The 17,917-nt window shown below is 40.2% G+C and overlaps 1 pseudogene; it reads left to right on the forward strand.

The window, feature by feature from the left end:
- Nucleotides 1-184: 184 nt before the first annotated feature.
- On the forward strand, nucleotides 185-6,283 carry LOC129676247 (1-acyl-sn-glycerol-3-phosphate acyltransferase alpha-like; annotated as a pseudogene).
- The last annotated feature ends 11,634 nt before the right edge of the window (nucleotides 6,284-17,917 follow it).

Below are 17,917 nucleotides of genomic sequence, written 5' to 3' on the forward strand. Positions count from 1 at the left end.
GAAAAAGGAAGTAGCTGAGAGGACGCCTGGAGGGGGGGTGTGGAAGGGAGGAGTCTCGAGGAACGCGCGGGCTGTCTGCTCAACTCCATTGGCTGACTCGGCCACTTAGGAGCATATACGCATGCGTTTAGCAACATAACCCCCCCCACACCCTCCACCCCCACCCGCTAGTTCCTAGCGCGGGATGGAACCTTTGAGTGGCAACCGCAGGCGCAATCTGCTTGGGTGGGCGTGGCCTCTGCTGTGCCCTCCTCTTGATTTCAGTCTTCGGGTTCAGCTTGGACGTCCTATTTAACGCTCTATAAATAGTTAATGTTAACTCACATCGACATTTTCTGTTTGTTGTCATGTCAGTTTCAATTGAAAAAGACATTAAGGTACAAAGACTGTGAAAGTGAAAGCTGTTAAGTCCTTGAACCCCTAGCAAGGTGTGGCTGTTTGGCCAATAAGAATTGAGTGCAAGCCTCGGGTAGACTTTAAATTTTTCTAGTAGCTACTCAAAATAAAATGGATGAAAGTGATTCCAGTAGTTAATTTTACACAACCCTGCACATCTGGAATGTTATTTTAACATTCAAACAATATGACGCAATATGTAATATTTTACTTTTTTTGCATGAAGTTTTTCCAGTGCGTTTCACACTTTTAACCGGTACACCTCAGTTCGAATTCTACGGGATATCAAGTGCAGCTCCTGTGGCTGCAATATGTAACAGCCAGGAAGTAACAGCTCCTGGCTGTTACTGAGCCCTGAATTTTGTCTGGTAGGTTCTTCTGGCTGTTAATCCCAGCTACTGCCTTTCAGGTTAAATCTCTGGAATATCCTCCTCCACCCTATTTCCTGTTCTACCTCTGTAGATTCTTTTGGCTTCTTGATACATTACCTAACTCTAGTGAATTTCATAGATTATTAGTTATCTAATACTTCATTGTAGACGGAATTGTTTGCCAATGGTTTTCCAGTTAGTTGCTGATGACAAAAAAAAAAAAGTATTCCTATTCTGCCAAGATCAGATTTTTTTTTTCCAGCTTTGTTTTACTATGACTTAAATTGGGATTTTCAAACCCAGTTGTTTGTCTCGAATTTATTTTGGTAATAATGGTAATGATCAGAATTGACTACTCACAGATAAGATCCTTAAATTAACTATTATAAATGCTCCAGTAGTAAATATTTGGCTGAGTAACTCTGAAGTACTTATTTGCCATTGTTCACTGGCTTCATCTTTGTCCTATATCTATGCTCAAATCTTTTAGGAAAGATTTTTTGTTTTCAGAGAATTCCTGAACCTGATGGGTTTTCTTCACCTTTACTTCTCTCACCATCATTATAATATCTCTATTTCTCCAGTGGCCTCCTGCAGACTCACCTATTTCTACTTTTCCTAAACACATTGTCTTAACATAGCAGCCTGGAAGTGCCACTAAACTCAGGGTCAGCCTGTGTTAAAAATACTTTTTAAGGGCCGGGCTGTGGTAGTGCACACCTTTAATCCCAGCACAGAGGCAGAGAAGGCGGAGCTTTGTGAGTTCAAGGCCAGCCTAGTTTACAGAGTCAGTTCAAGAACAGCCAAAACTCCACAAAGAAGCCCTGTCTTAAAAAAAATAATAATAATTTTTAAGGGTTTGTGATAAGGTTCGATTGACAGTGGAGTGTTTGCCCAACATAACCAAGGTTTAGCCTTAGGCTTGAAAAATAGGCAAAGATTGAGTACTTTCAGACTTTGTTGTGTCTAGATCACAAGACCCCAAAAGACCACCAGGAGTTGAGTCTGTTACAAAACACATGAGGATCTTTTTATTACAAGCTATAGTTTGGGCTCACACCCTTACTGCCTCATTGGTTGAGAGTCAAGAGCCTTGTGCTCAGGTTAGGTGATTGATTTAAAGAGTCCGGTCCCTCCCAGCACCCCAAACCAGGAGAATTCCTGCCTGGCAATCGTCTTTTGGTTGAAACACCAAAGGGGATGTTGCATTTTGAACTGATTAGCTATAGGAAGGCCCCCCAAACCATTAACTGTCTGGCTTCCCTTGTTTGGCTGTCCTAGGCGAGAGAGGGGCTACCTGGGCCAGTTTCCTAGCAACTGTATCTCTAGTGGGCAGTAAAGAATGCAGTAAGGCTGGCTCCTCCCCAAAGGTGACTGGACATGTCTTCACCTATCTGGCCTTTGTTCAGGCTTGTGCTTTAAACCTTAATTCAATAATTCAAAAAACTAATTTTTAATTCTTTGGTCTCTCAATTTCTCCTCTTAAGTGTTGTAGAAGACTGAATTTCTGGGGTTTAAGGCATGGTGGCAAACATCTTTAATCCCAGCACTCAGAAGGCAGAGGCAGGCAGGTCTTTGTGAGTTTGAGGCCAGCCTGATCTATAGAGCAAATTCCAGGACAGACAGAGCCACAGAGAGAAACCCTGTCTAAAATAAGTCACTTGTTATAGAGTATCACTTTGTAGCCCTGAGTATCTTGGATGTTGGTTTATAGATCAGGCTAGCCTTGAACTCAGAAATCTGCCTGACTCTGCTTTCAAAGGCATGTGTTTAAGGTTTATTATAGAAATGTTTTAAAAATGGTGTTGTGATCTTCAACAAATGGTGCTGGTCCAACTGGATGTCTACATGTAGAAAAATGAAAATAGATCTATACGTATCATCCTGCACAAAACTGAAGTCCAAGTGGATCAAAGACCTCAACATAAAACCAGACACATAAAATCGGCTAGAAAAAAAAGTGGGGAATACCCTAGAACTCATTGGCACAGGGGACAACTTCCTGAACAGAACACCAACAGCACAGGCTCTAAGAGCAACAATCAATAAATGGGACCTCATGAAACTGAAAAGCTTCTGTAAAGCAAAGGACACTGTCATCAAAACAAAACGACTGCCTACAGATTGGGAAAGAATCTTCATTAACCCTTTATCTGACAGAGGGCTAATATCCAGCATATATAAAGAACTAAAGAAGCTGAAAAGCAGCAAACCAAGTAATCCAATTAAAAAATGGGGAACAGAGCTAAACAGAGAATTCTCGAAAGAGGAACATTGAATGGCAGAGAAACACTTAAAGGAATGCTCAACCTCATTAGCCATTAGGGAAATGCAAATCAAAACAACCCTGAGATTTCACCTTACACCCATCAGAATGGCCAAGATGAAAAACTCAAGTGACAATACATGTTGGAGAGGTTGTGGAGAAAGGAACCCTCCTCCACTGCTAGTGGGAATGTAAACTTGTACAACCACTCTGGAAATCAATTTGGCGCTTTCTCAGACAACTAGGAATAGAACTTCCTCAAGATCCAGCCATACCACTCCTAGGCATATATCCAAAAGATTCTCAAGTACACAATAAGGACATTTGCTCAACCATGTTTGTATCAGCCTTATTTGTAATAGCCAGAAACTGTTAACAGCCCAGATGCCCCTCAACTGAAGAGTGGATGCCGAAATTGTGGTACATCTACACAAGGGAGTATTACTCTGCAATGAAAAATAAGGAAATCATTCAATTTGCAGGTAAATGGTGGGACCTGGAAAGGATCATCCTGAGTGAGCTGTCCCAGAAGCAGAAAGACACACATGGTATATACTCACTCATATAGACTTATAGGATAAACCTAAAATCTGTCCATCTAAAGAAACTAATCAAGAGAGAGGACTAAAACGCTCAATCCCCATCCCGAAAGGCAAAGAGGATGGACATCAGAAGAAGAAGAAAGCAGGAAACAACCTAGGAACCTGCCACAGAGGGCCTCTGAAAAGCTCTGCCCTGCAGACTATCAAAGCAGACGCTGAGACTCTATGGCCAACTGTTGGGCAGAATGCATGGAATCTTATGTAAGAAGTGGGAAATAGTAGGTTATGGAGAGGACAGGAACCCCACAAGGAGAGCAACAGAACTAGAAGATTTGAACACAAGGGGTCTTCCCAGAGACCCATACTTCAACCAAGTACCATGCATGGAGATAACCTAGAACCCCTGCGCAGATGTAATCCATGGCAGTTTAGTGTCTAAGTGGGTTACATAGTAATGGGAAGAGGGACTGCCTCCGACACAGTCTGATAGGCCTGCTCTTTGATCACCTCCCCCTGAGGGGAGAGTAGTCTTACCAGGCCACAGAAGATGACAATGCAGGCACTTCGGATGTGATCTGATAGACTAAGATCAGAAGGAAGGAGAGGAGGACCTCCCCTATCAGTGGATTGGGGAGGGGCATGCATGAAGAAGGGGGAGGGAGGGTGGGATCGGGAGGGGAGGAGAGAGGGGCTTATGGGGGGATACAAAGTGAATAAAGTGTAAATAATAATAATAACAATAATTTAAAAAAAGAAAAAAAAAACTAAAAAAATGGTGTTGTGGTTATGGTTGTCAAAGACTGGGAGTTAGACTCCCCGGTAGGCACATTAATAAGGAAAGGGTTATGGCTAGGTAATGGTGAATTTCCAAGGTGGCCATCTTCTTGTCTCCCCTTCCTGGCTGGAGACAAAAGCCTGACAGCTTAAAACAAAGGTATTGTAGGTTTTTGTCTCCCACCAGCAGCGCCCCCTTCTGATGCACTGGTCAACAGATTTAAGGCCAGATCAGGACATGGCACATGACAGTTTTTCTGAGACTTAAAAGCCCTGGAGAAGAGAGTGGATTTTTGAGTTTTCCAATGTCTCCCTCTCCCCTGGTTTGCAGGTCTTTTTCTCTATGTTCTCTGTACCTCTGGTGCATGTATTTCCTCACTCAACAAATACCTTTTTTCAGCTGCTGATTCTGTCTGCCAGGGCATGAGATTTGTTTCTGCTGCTACCTGTTGTGTTCCAGATTTCAAGCTCCATTATACTCTTTTGTGTGTGGTATATGCAAGGATGCATTCACTCATGTGTGTGCATGAAGGAACCAGAACAAGACATCAGATGTCTTCCTCTATCATTCTCTGTCTTAAGGCTTTGAGATAGGCTCTCTCATTGAACCAGCAGTGTCCCATTTCAGCTTAGCTGGCTAGCCAGAAATCTCTCAGAAGTCATCTGTCTCTATGCCATCCCACAAATGCTGGGGTTCTACACATGCACTGCCATGCCTGGCTTTTTTTTTTTTTAACAAGGGTGTTGAGCATACTAAGGTTCTCAAATTTTCAAAGCAAACACTGTCACCCACTGAGTCATCTCGCTAGCACTTGGTCTCTTATCCAAAAACAAAGTTTATTAGAAAGGTGGAATTTGGAGTAGCCCTGGCTCTCAGAGAGTTGTCAGGGAGGGAGTGAAGGTACTGGGGATATGGCCCCCCACCATTCCTATCGATATGAGTCCAGCTTCCCACACCCCCACCACCGCTCCATGGGCTATGGCTAGGACATCCCCAAATCCTGTCGCTCCCTTGGCACTGAGACAGGGCTACAGCCAGCCACCACCGCTGCTGGCTGGGGAGGGGGCCTGTCCCCCAGGCCCTCCGCCCCATTGAGGTGACCAAAATGGAGCTGTGACCCAGCACCTGGGTGTTGCTGCTGCTCATCTTGCTGTCCACCCTATGGTTCTGCAGGTCCAGTTCTAAGTATTTCTTCAAAACGGCCTTCTACAACGTCTGGATCCTTTTCCTGGCTATACTCGCCATCCCTGTGTGTGCTATGTGAGAGCATGAACGCAATGTGGAGAGTATGAAGATCTTGAGTCTGCTGTTGCTTCACGTCAAATACCTGTATGGGCTGCAAGTGGGGGTGTGAGGGCTCATCACTTCCCTCCTACACAGCCCTACACTGTGGACTCTAACCATCAGGACTCCCTCGACCTGCTTGGGATGATGGTGGTGCTGCCTGATTGCTGTGTGCCCATCACCAGTCATGAGTTATTATGGACTGGCTCTGCTGGGCTGGCCTACTGGCTGGCAGGAGTCATCTTAATTGACTGGAAACTCAAGGGACATACCATTAGTATCACGTCTGAGGTGGCCCAGACCCTGGTCACCCAGGATGTGAGAGTCTGGGTTTTTCATGAGGGAACAAGAAACCACAATGCCTCCATGCTGCCCTTCAAACTGCCTTCCACCTCGCAGTACAAGCCCAGGTCCCCATTAGCCCCACAGTCATGGCCTCCTATCAAGACTTCTACTGCAAAAAGGAAAGCCACTTCACCTCAGGAAGATGTCAGGTGTGGGTGCAGCCCCCAGTGCCCACAGATGGGCTGACAACCAGATGACATCCAGTTCTGGCAGAGTCTGGCACTCTATGCTAACTGTCTTCTGGGAGATCTCTACTGATCGCCTGAGTGGAGATCACTGTCTGAAGAAGCCTGGGGAGTGGTGAGGCCTGGCTCTGAGCTCTCCTAGAATCCTTCTCATCGTCCCCCACATTTCCAACTCAGGGCTTGAAGCAGGGCTAGACCTTTTTCCTGGGTCCCCACTTTCTACTTTCCCTTTGGAATCTTCTGAAGTGAATGTGGTACAGCATTGCCCCATACCCTTTCCCTGCCCCACCACGAACTCTCCTGTGTAGGTGCAGTCTCTACTCCAAGCCCCACAAGCCATCTTGTCTTGTTGGGACACTTACCTCCCCTCATCTCAAGTGGCTCATTTGATACAAGGGTGGGAGGTATTCCATCCTATCCCCTGTGGTTTCTGTGGCCTTCTTTCCCCGCTTCACCCCACACTGGACAATGGAATCATCTGTTCTGTGGAACAATCAATCCATCACCCACCCCCAAGTTCACACATACCTGCTAGTGAGGACTCCTTGCTCTGTAGCTGGAGGCTGAACCTGAGCACTCCTCACCGGCTCACCTGGGGACCGTCCTCAGCACTGTATCCTCTACGGGGTCACCCTCAATGGGGCTGGCTCTTGTAACTCAGAGGCCTCATTCCTGCCGGTGCCAGGGGCTGAGCATACTCCAGATGACAATTTCTGCTCCCTGCTGTCACCGAGGTAGAGGTCTTCCGGCACCATCTAACCAGATTCTGGATAGGCAGACATCAGAAGCTGCACTCGCTGCTCCCTGGGGATCGAATCTGACTCTGGCAAGAGGGAGAGAGGGCGCTTAATTTATTTCTCTTTCTTTTGAGTTACCTCCTTCTCTGAACCAATTTTCATTTCCTCCCAGTGGCATTGACCACTCCCTGCCTCCCACTCTAAACCCATTCCCAAGACCAAGAGGTAGGCCGGAGGCAGAAGGAACAGGTGGGATCCAGTTTTGTGGGGTTTGTTTTTATTATCTGGATAATAGCAAGCAACCGAGAATAAAGAGAATGTGAGAAAAAAAGAAAGGTGGAATTTGACTCATCTGTTAAAAATCTACAGGTTTAAAGATTGAGTTTGATGTATAGAGTTGGCCTTCATTATGTATTGATTCCATATCTGAAGACTAAAAAAATAATTTAGAAAATATTATATCCTTACTGACCATGTATAGACCTTGTTTTCTTGTCATTATTTTTTAAAAGTATAGTATAATAACTATTTACATGACATTTATATTGTATTAAGTATTGCAAGTTACCCAGAGATTGTTTAAAATATGCAAGAGGATGTGAGTAGGTTCTGGAATCAATTCCATGCAGATACAAAAGGATGATTTTGTATCTATATCATTGATTTATGAAAGATAAAGATTGAGATATCACAGCTTACATTTATGTCCTCCATTTAGGTTCCTAGTACTGCACAAGAATCCATTACAAAACTTAAAAATGCTAAGAAGCCATTTCATTGTGCTAAGGAGACCTTCATGCTAGAAATTCAGACCATAAAATGGGAATGGTTTCTCTTAGTTCATGCACACTATATGATCCATTATCATGGTTCTGAGCTCAAGATTTTAAGTTTCCTTTGGTTTGTCTTTTAAGCATACACTTATTTCTTTCATAAGTTTCTCAGAATGTATCTTATTGTGCTAGACTTATATACATCCTGTATTCTGGATAGAGGGAAGAAACCCCCTATTTCATGATGTGTAGACATACTGAAAATCAAGATGAAGTGAGCTTTTTTCCCCCCTTCTACTTCACGGAAGGCTTCTGCTTTCCCTGAGTGTACCTCAAAGACTGTTCATGCTGTGTCAACCCCAAATCATTTCCCAAGCCTCTGCTATGCTATGACACAAAGATATATGTTTCCTGCCTTTTACTACAGTGTGTATTTCACTGTAGATTACAAACAATGGTGATGCTAACTTGTTTAAAACTTAGCTTCTTTGTAAACTTAAAAAGGACTCTTGTCAGGACTCTACAGGAAATCACCTGCATCCACCTCTCAAGTCAGATGGACTCCAGGTAAATACTGCCAATGTACAGCCTAAGTTTTTCACCTATTGCCTGTTTCAGGTGGTAGGATTCATCCCCTTTTCCCTAGATTTGGGACTCCCTTCCCCCAACTATCAAAACCATGAGTCCCAAAGTTTGAAATGTACACCTAAAAAAGAATTTCTTCCTAACCTACTTAACTTTGCCTTCACCCCACATATATGTTCCAATATCCTGTCAAGTACAGGTGTTTCCTACATCCAAGACAGTGCCCAAGCAGCTATCCACAGGTGCTCCAGTCTAACCTTCCCGATTGCCTCAGCTGTACCTGCATTTTCCTTCCTGGCCACAGATGTTCTCACAGATCTCAGACAGCAAAAAAACAAGCAACTCTCCCAGGACTTGGCCAGCCATCCCCATTCTTTTAAGATCCCCCAAAATGTTGTCAGCTTCAAGTCAGCAGGAATCAGCCATTTAAAATTATGTATTTTATTTTATTATATATACACAATGTTCTACCTGCATGTACACCTGCATGCCAGAAGAGGGCACCAGATCTCATCATAGATGGTTGTGAGCCACTATGTGTTTGCTGGTAAATGAACTCAGGACCTTTGGATGTACAGCCAGTGCTCTTAACCTCTAAGCCATCTCTCCATCCATAAAAATATTTATTATTTATCATTTATTATATATAACATGTTCTGCCAGCATGTATGCCTGCATGACAGAAGAGGGCACCAGATCTCATTGTAGATAGATGGTTGTGAGACACCATATGGTTGCTGGGAACTGAAATCAGGACCTTTGGAAGAACAGCTAGTGCTCCTAATGTCTGAGCCATCTTTCTAGCCCCAGGGATCAGCCTTTTTGAATACAATGTCCTCATTCCCATCTCATTACCCCTTCCTAAGTGTGTCATTTTTTAATTAGACAAAAAGGGAGGAATGTTAGCATACAGGCATTTCCACTAGCTGCCTTTCAGGGGCCTAGCAGCCTCTGACGTTACCACTTGTCACAGCCAGGTACACACCAGATGTGTGCCAGATAAGAAGGACCCCATCAGCCTCTTACTCTCTCTCTTGATTTACTTCACTCTCACTGTCTCTCTTTCTCTCTCTGTCATAGGTACCCCCTTGTCTCTTTCCCCTGTCCCCCTTTCCCACAATAACCTCTTTTATACCAGATCTGTTGTGTGGCATTTTAATCCATATTAATTGTTATTATAACAGTGATGATATCACTTATTGGGAGAAAATCATTGTGGGGATACTGATGAATTTTTTACATTAGCCAATCTGTAGGTTGATTTTAATATAAACTTGACTAATCATGTCAAACATCTTTTTATGTGTTTATTTGTATGTTCTCTTTAGTGATATAATTCATGTCTTTATTTTCTCATTGGATTATTAGAGTTTTGTTTGTTTTTCTGTTGAGTTTTACAAGCTCTTTCTCCAATAGTCTTATTTATTTATTTATTTATTCATTTGAGACAATGTCACTTTGTAGCCTAGTGGCCTGATATGCACTATGTAGCCCATACTGGCCAACTCATGCCAACTTTCCTGTCTCAGCCTCTCACATGTTGGAATTATAGGTAGACTCACCATTGCCTGGCTCTCTTAGTCTTTTGTCAGATTGTATAATTTGAAAGTATTTTCCCTGTCTGTAGCATGTTTTATTGTACTCTTAACAATGTGTTTTGTGGAGCAAAGGTTTAAATTTCAATCAAATTCAGTTTATTACTGAAATTTTTTTGTTCTGTTTTGTTTTTTGAGATAGGATTGCTGTGTGTAGCCCTGGCTGTCATCCAAACTCAGAGATCCACCTGCCTCTGCCTCCTGGGTACTGAAATTAAAGGAGTGTGCCACCATGACAGGCTATAGATTTGTATTTTACATGTAGGATTCATTTATTGCTTGCTTTTACATTTTAAAGATTTATTTATTTTATATATATGTATGTTTGTATACCATACAAGTGTTTAATGACTTCAAAAATGAAAAGAGGGCATCAGAAACTAGAGATACAGATGTTTGTAAGCTATTATGTGGCAGCTGGAAATTGAACCCTAGTCCTCTGCAAGAGCAGAAAATGGTCTTAACTACTGAGTCATTTCTCTCTCTCTCTCTCTCTGTGTGTGTGTGTGTGTGTGTGTGTGTGTGTGTGTGTGTGTGTGTGTGTCCTTTTTTGAGACAGCGTCTCAGAATATATCCCTGGCTGGCCTGGAACTCACTATGTAGTGTAGGCCAACCTCAGTCTCACAGAGATTCTCTTGCTTCTACCTCCTGACTGGAATTAAGGTGTCCAGTTTTTCATTAAGTATAGTGTTGGCCATAGGTCTTTGTATATATGCTTTAACAAGTTAAAAATATTCTCCCTCTGTTCTTTGTTTACACAGATTTTTTTTGTCATGAATGGGTATTAGATTCTGTCAGATGCTTGCTTTGCATTACTTGATATTAGAACATGGCTTTTTACCTTTGCCTATCAGTCTAGCAAATTGTGTTTATTAGTATTTAATTAATGGACAAGCCTCCCATGTCTTAATAAAGTCTACTTGGTTACAGTATACAATTATATTATGTGTTTTTTAGTTCTGTTCCTACATTGCTTAGGATTTTTGTGTATATATTCATGAAGCATATTGGTTTATAGTTTTGAAATTAGCAGATAAATGGTGGGATCTAGAAAAGTTCATTTCTTTTTTGAAACCTTTTTCTGATCTAGGTATCAGAGTAACAGTGTCTTCATAAAATGAGTTGAAGATGCATTTGATCTGGATTTGGAACAAATTTATGTGACTTTTAAGTATATCTATAATGATTATGATGTCAGGACTTTCTTATGAGATATGAGAAACAGTATAATTTGTAATAAAAAACAACTTCATAAAAACAAAATAAGAAAAAAATCCAAGTTTCAAACTTAAGATGGAAATTTGTACAAAGAAGTACTTTGTAGATGCTTCATTAGAAAAGAGAGAGTTATCCTTATCTAAAAGTATACCCTAGCACTTCAGGCTTTTAAGTCTCATGCTTCAAAATGTGCAGGGGGTAGGAGACATAGAAAGGCCCAGGCCTCCCAACCTTATTATTGATATTCATACTGATATCTAACTCCCCAAGTCTGTTTATGATTTAGACTTTCCCATTTTTCTTCTGAAAAAAAAATTCATGGCTATTTTCTTTTCAAGTCTCCCTTCTTCTTATAGTAAATGAGTCAGATGCACAATCCTCATGACCATTTAAAAATGTGGCATGTGACTATGAATGCAGGTGCCCATGGAGACCCAAGACATTAGATCTCCTAGAACTAGAATTAAACGTAGTTGTGAGCTACACAATTATGGGTGCTTGGAACTGAACTAAATTCTTCTATAAAAAAGTACATATTTTTTCACTACTGAACCATCCTCATGACCTTCTTTGACCTAACTGACCAAGAAACTCTTATGTAGCTATGATCATTCATTTCTATAAATCTTTCTAGTTATAGGATTTAAATTACTGAATGAACTACAAAAGTAAACCCAGGGATGAATACAATGCTATCTTACCCAGTTTTACTAGACCTATTTTAAGCAAACTATAAATGGGAAGACAATATAGTGACCTCAGGTTCAAAAAACGATTTGAATTTTTTCCCTCTCAAGGCTAGACTAATCTTTCTTACAGAAGTGTGAACAAGGTTGAGAACCAGCCATAAAAGATGAGAAACACTTTATATGTTCACAGTCAATGCTCATGGCTCAATATCCTACAACAAAGACCAACAATGAACTTCCCTAATGTAGTTGCATTCTCTGGAGGGACCAATTAGGCACCTGGCAGCAGAAATTGGACCACATCCATTGGAAAGACAACAATTTGTTTTCAGCTGAACAGACACTTATTTTTTTCATGGATTTCTTTTATTTTTCTTTTTTATATTTTATATCTATCTATCTATCTATCTATCTATCTATCTATCTATCTATCTATCTATCTATCTATCTTTCAGGACAGGGTTAGACCTGTGGACCTGGATGAATTTGAATTCACAGAGACCTGCTTGCCTCTGCCTCCCAAATGCTGGGATTAAAGGTGTGTGCCATCACTCTGGGCTATGGATTTATTTTCAAAGCCACATTTCTGCTGGCTCTCTCACTTACTGGATCATCAATCTAGTCACATTTGCAATACTTCCAGTAACAGTACTTCTTGCCAGGGAAATCATCATTATACTTTGAACTATTGGCCATCATACAACATTGCTTCCCCAAGGTCAGGATTGATAAGAGTCTGGAATTAAGAACTGCAGTCTAAATTAGCTCCTTTCATGATCACACATAACAAATCATTCTCTAAGTGTTTATTTCCATAACCAGAACTTTGAGCTCTTCTGGTTAGAGTGTTTTGGTTCCCAATGGGAGGAATGCTTCTCCAAGGATGAGACATTGGTTTTAACACATGGAAAACTGAGACTGTTGCCTGGCCATCTGACATTTTTTTTCCATTTGACATTTTTTATGCCAGGAAATTTTGTGACAATGGATACTACTGACCTGGTTGTGTGACTTACATGCTTATCAAGTAGAAATTTTATCAAAGTTTGTATTTAAGCAAAGAGATCAGAAAACTCTGTTTTTTAATTTGCAGGATCCTCTGGGGCATCTCCAGACAGCGGTATGTTCAGACAAGGCCACTAGGGATTTAGACCTACAAGAAAGAAAGGCTTCTTTTTTTTTTTTTTTTCAGTCCAGTGACTCCTTTGTGGATCATATATCAGATATCCTGCCTATCAGATATGCAATTCATAAGAGCAGCAAAATTACAGTTATGAAGTAGCAAAGAAAATAATTTTATGATTAGGGGTCACCACAACATAAAGAAATGTATTAAAGGGTCATAGCATTAGGAAGGTTGAGAATCACTGCATTGGGCAAAGAGTTTTGATCAGTTGATGTCCTGGCTGGAAAGTAAATAGAGGAAAGAAATTAGACATACTAATTATAGTCTTGTGAGCAAGTCACAGAAATATTGTAGTTGTATTCTCCCTCACCTTAACTTTCCTGTCTTCCTTTTGTCTGTATTTTGTGCACGTCAAATAAAAGTTCACAGAACTTGGCTTTATAATTTGTCTTTAGTTTGTAGGTAATTGATAGGAGAGGACTTGGCTACATGGAGTAATCACAAAATTGTTTTAGTTATATTTTCTTAGGTTATAGGAAGGATAATGGTATGTTGTTGTTGAATATTAATATTTATTACTGATTTATCTTTTAGTTAATCAGCAGTTATTCCTAAACCAGCTGTATACCCAAATCACCACACAGAGACTGGGCTTTATTTAATTAACCTAGAGCACAATGCTGGGCAATAGTTATTCCATCCTAAACCTCCAAGCCCACATAGTTTCACATAGTGAAATTCAGATTTCACCCATTAGACTTGATTTTAGTCATATCTTAGGTGGGGCTCATCCCTCCTCAAGGTTCAAAGTCCTCTCCTGCTGATCTCTGCTCTCCGCCTCCTCCCAATTACTTTTTTCTCCTTGCCTCTGGACCAGGATGTCCCACCTTATTCTCTCCATTGATCAGCATTGTGGCTGGTTGTTTAATTGAAGTTACAGAGAACAAAGGGTGTCATGTTTACACAAACTTGAGACAGGTGATGCTTAGAATAAGCATCACAATGCAATGTCCTGATTGAAACCAGATAGTGGGGTAGAGAAATCAGCATTTGAATGAACAAAAGTAAACTGTATCCATTCCACAAGAACATTATACCAACATTTTCCCCTTTAAGTCTAATAAAAGGCTCCTTTTCTTTTAGTACAATAATAATTATAAAACAGTTATGAAAACTATTAGGTAAGATTTACATATGCAATGTCCAGTCCATCTGCATTTGGCAACTAAGGAGAAAGTATTTGATTATCTATCCTATCTTGACAAATTTGGAGTTCTATACCTAAATTAACTTTTATTCTTATTGGTATTGCCTACATGAAAACATTTTCTTAAATTCTAAACAACTTAAGCTTAATTGTGGAACTGTAACTGTTAGGATTTTGGAACAAAACCTGCTTCTGGGTTGCCTAGCAACTTAAAATGTCATCACGTGTCACCAGCCAGGTGGCCACACCTGGAAGGCATGGTTACCTTGCCCCTTAAAAGGACAACCCAATACATGGTCTCTCTCTTGCTCTCTTGGTCCTTTCTCTCTTGGCCTCTCTTGGTCTCTTCTCTCTTGGTCCTTCCTCTCTATCAGGGTACCCCCTCTCTCTTCCCCCTTTTCTATCTTTCCCTCTCTTTCTCTTTCCCCCATCATGTCCTGCTCTCCCCTCTCTCTCTCCATATTCACCTAATAAACCTCTTTTATATATAAGATCTGCCGTATGCCTAATCGTCTTTATTTAATTAGTTTGTCCCATAACCTTACAGTACCTATTTGGTCTTCAACCCAACCAGAGACTTCAGAAGGAATAAAATTAGTTACTGGAGTAAATAGGAACTGCATGTTAGCGCTTCCAAAAACTAAAAAATTGGGCTGGAGAGATGGCTCAGTGGTTAAGAGCACTGTCTGCTCTTCCAAATGACTTGAGTTCAATTCCCAGTACCTACATGGCAGCTCATAACTGTCTCCAGTTCCATGGATTCTGACACCTTCATACCAAAAACTAAAAAATTGACAGAGACAGTTTGCTGCCTTAACAGTCACCCACAACTCTCTATAAAGCTAGAGCATCATCTTCGGCCTTCTGGCTCAGTATATTTGACAGACATATATGTAAAACAGGAATTATTTAGGACTTGCTTACCCTGACTTGGCAGAGTTCAGCAGTTTGACTTGTCCTGCATTCAAGCTTGCCCATTTTTGGCAGCATTCTGTCTGTCCTGAAATGAGGGCATTCATTTTCTTTTTGCCCGGATGGCTTGTTTGTCACATTTGAAGCCATCTCCATATGGAAGTTCTTTGATGCTCATCATCTTCTTTGAGGTAGGCGGGGTGCTGCCAGGAGATGACCTGTCTCATCGTCAAAGCAGCCTTAAAATAATAAAAACATTTTAAAATGCCATATACTGTAGGTCTCTGAAGTTTTTGCAATCTTTATGCAATCGATCTGTTTATAAAATCATATCTATCTGTTAAACATAGGATGTATACTCCTGTGATAAATTATAGACATGACTATGAGTTGATTAACTAGCAATTAACTCGCATTACCTAATACCCTAAACAGTTTATAATAGCAGTTTAAAAATATTAGAAGTAACCTTGAATTTGTATCAATATACTAAAATTTACCAATGTATTAAAAATAGATTTATTTTTGCATCAATATACAAAATCCTATACCAGAATTAAAAAATAACCTTATTTGAGACTAACAAATAAAACCCTAACCTGAGTAGATTCAATAATCTACCTTTTGTCTTATTATTCCTATAAGATATACCTGTATTCCCCTTTCTTTCTTTTCAACCCCTTTTCTCCTTATCTAAGAAAAAAAAAATAGAGAAAAGAGAAAGGAAAAGAGAGAAATCCCTGCATCTAACCTTGTTTTCTCTCTGAATAAGACCATTAATAATTTATAACTATCTCCCAATGACAATAAACATTCATAGCCACAGAAAACAACCAAAAACCTATCCAATCCCCCTTAAAGGAAATTGGACATCGTTCTCATAATTTTTTTCCAGTTGAGTTTTTGGACATGAAGAAATCCTGTTAGGGAACCCAAAGGAAATTAGGAAAAATGGTTAATTAAGCAAGCATTAACATTTGTGGTCCAGTCTTTGAATGTTGAGAAATTTCAGGCTTAATATAAGTCCTGTTTGGAGCAGTCTAAAATGCTGGACCAATTAAGATTAGTAGTTTTCTTCAAAAGTCTCTTGAGACCAGGCTTTGATGAGAAACAGCAATTGAAGCAGTTGAGGCAGGAACCAGCAGAATGCTGGAACATGCAAGATGCTGGAACAGATGTGTCAATGTCTCAGCATACTGGAAGGATGAATTCTGTCAGGTTTGAGCCAGGGTCTCAGGTGTCTAGTCCTTTTGTTCTGCATATAATTTCTCACAAGCATTATACAGTCCTAAAATTTTAAATGTGTAAGATGTGCAGGATGAAACTAAATTGTAAACCAATTTTATCTATGCCATTAAAAAATGACATAATAAATATTGAGGATATTGAGACCAAGGATTTATTGGCCGTGTAATATTGAAGTTCTGGCTGGAGACATTATTTTTATGTCTCAGTCAGTTTCAGAGTTGTTCCCATGTGAAGGAATCAGCAATTTATGTTACCTGTTCTGTTTAGTCTTCTTGATTTCTCTCTTCCTGTGTGTGGCCAAGATCTTCAGGTGGTCTTCCTTTGCCATATCTGGTTTTTATTAGTTTTGATGGAACCCATAATTTCTCTTCTCCTACATAAAACCTCTTCTCGAGCATAACATAGTCCCTGTTTTCCATTTTGAAATTAGGACCTTTACATGTTGCTCTAATTCAGCAGTTTTTTTTTTCTCTATTCCATTGTGTCTTGCAGGTGTGCTACTTATTTAAACATTTTAAAATTGATAAATCATTATTTAATCTCTTTTGGGGAGATATATTTCCCTTCTGTTTTATGACCATCTTTTAAAAACTACTATTAGATATTTTTATAATTTTTTGGCCTGTAGGATTATGTTATATCTGTAACAGGTTTCATGTCATGTCTAAAATACTGTTGTAGTCCAGTGGATATACATGCTGAAGCACCATCAGCCCCAGTTTTCATGGGCATCTCCAAAACATTCACCATCTCTAACAAACATGTAACCTTAGGATCATGCTCTCCAGAATTTAAGGCAAAAGCCCACTGGAATTCTGAATATGAATCTATAGCATGATGCATGTATTTAAGTTCTTCAAACTTTGTAAAATGGAGCACACCAGCCACTGTATGACCTTGTTCTAAGACAAAACTAAACAGGATCTGCATTTCTACTTTAGCATATAGACCTTTATCTAGTAACTGAACCTTAAGAATATATATATATATATATATATATATATATATATATATATATAATAATATTTAGTCTGACCAAGTTGGCCTATAGTTGAAGACTTTCTCTCTAGCATCTCAATGGGCTGCCATTTTGTAATATCTTTAAGCCTCTGTAGACTTTTCTTATCTGGAACCACCTCTTTTGGTGTTATTGTTAGTACCAGATTGGATTGCTTTGAAGGCTTTCTCTCTTTATTCAATGATTCCCCCAACCTCTGTTCTATGGCCTTTAATTTTTCATTTGTTTTCTCAGTCTCTTCTTTTTCCAAGCCTGTCTGGTCCTGATCTCACCCAAAGAGGATATACAAAACTGAAATCCTCACTGAAATAATTATTTGTATGCTAAGAGAAACAAACTCAAATGGTATCCTGAAGCACTCTGCCATTGTGTCTTTCTTCATATTCAACATAGAAAATTATCTTTTTAAATCTCAAAACCTTTCCCTAAGGACTTTACTTTCTTAGACCCAACTTCCTTTTTAGACCTTACCAGTTCAGATGCTTAAGGCTTCTCAGTCTGTTTCTGACTCCTGCTTCCAGGGAGAGGTATTTTTTCTGCCTTCCTCACTGGAACCTGACCCCTTCCTCACTCTGGGAAGTAATTGGGTCCACAAATGTTTGCTCTTCAGACCGGCAAGAACCCTTAAGGGATTTTTCTTTCTGC

This window comes from Psammomys obesus, unplaced genomic scaffold (genome assembly GCF_907164565.1).
Source record: "Psammomys obesus unplaced genomic scaffold, mPsaObe1.curated_primary_1811, whole genome shotgun sequence".
In the NCBI taxonomy this organism is placed as follows: domain Eukaryota; kingdom Metazoa; phylum Chordata; class Mammalia; order Rodentia; family Muridae; genus Psammomys; species Psammomys obesus.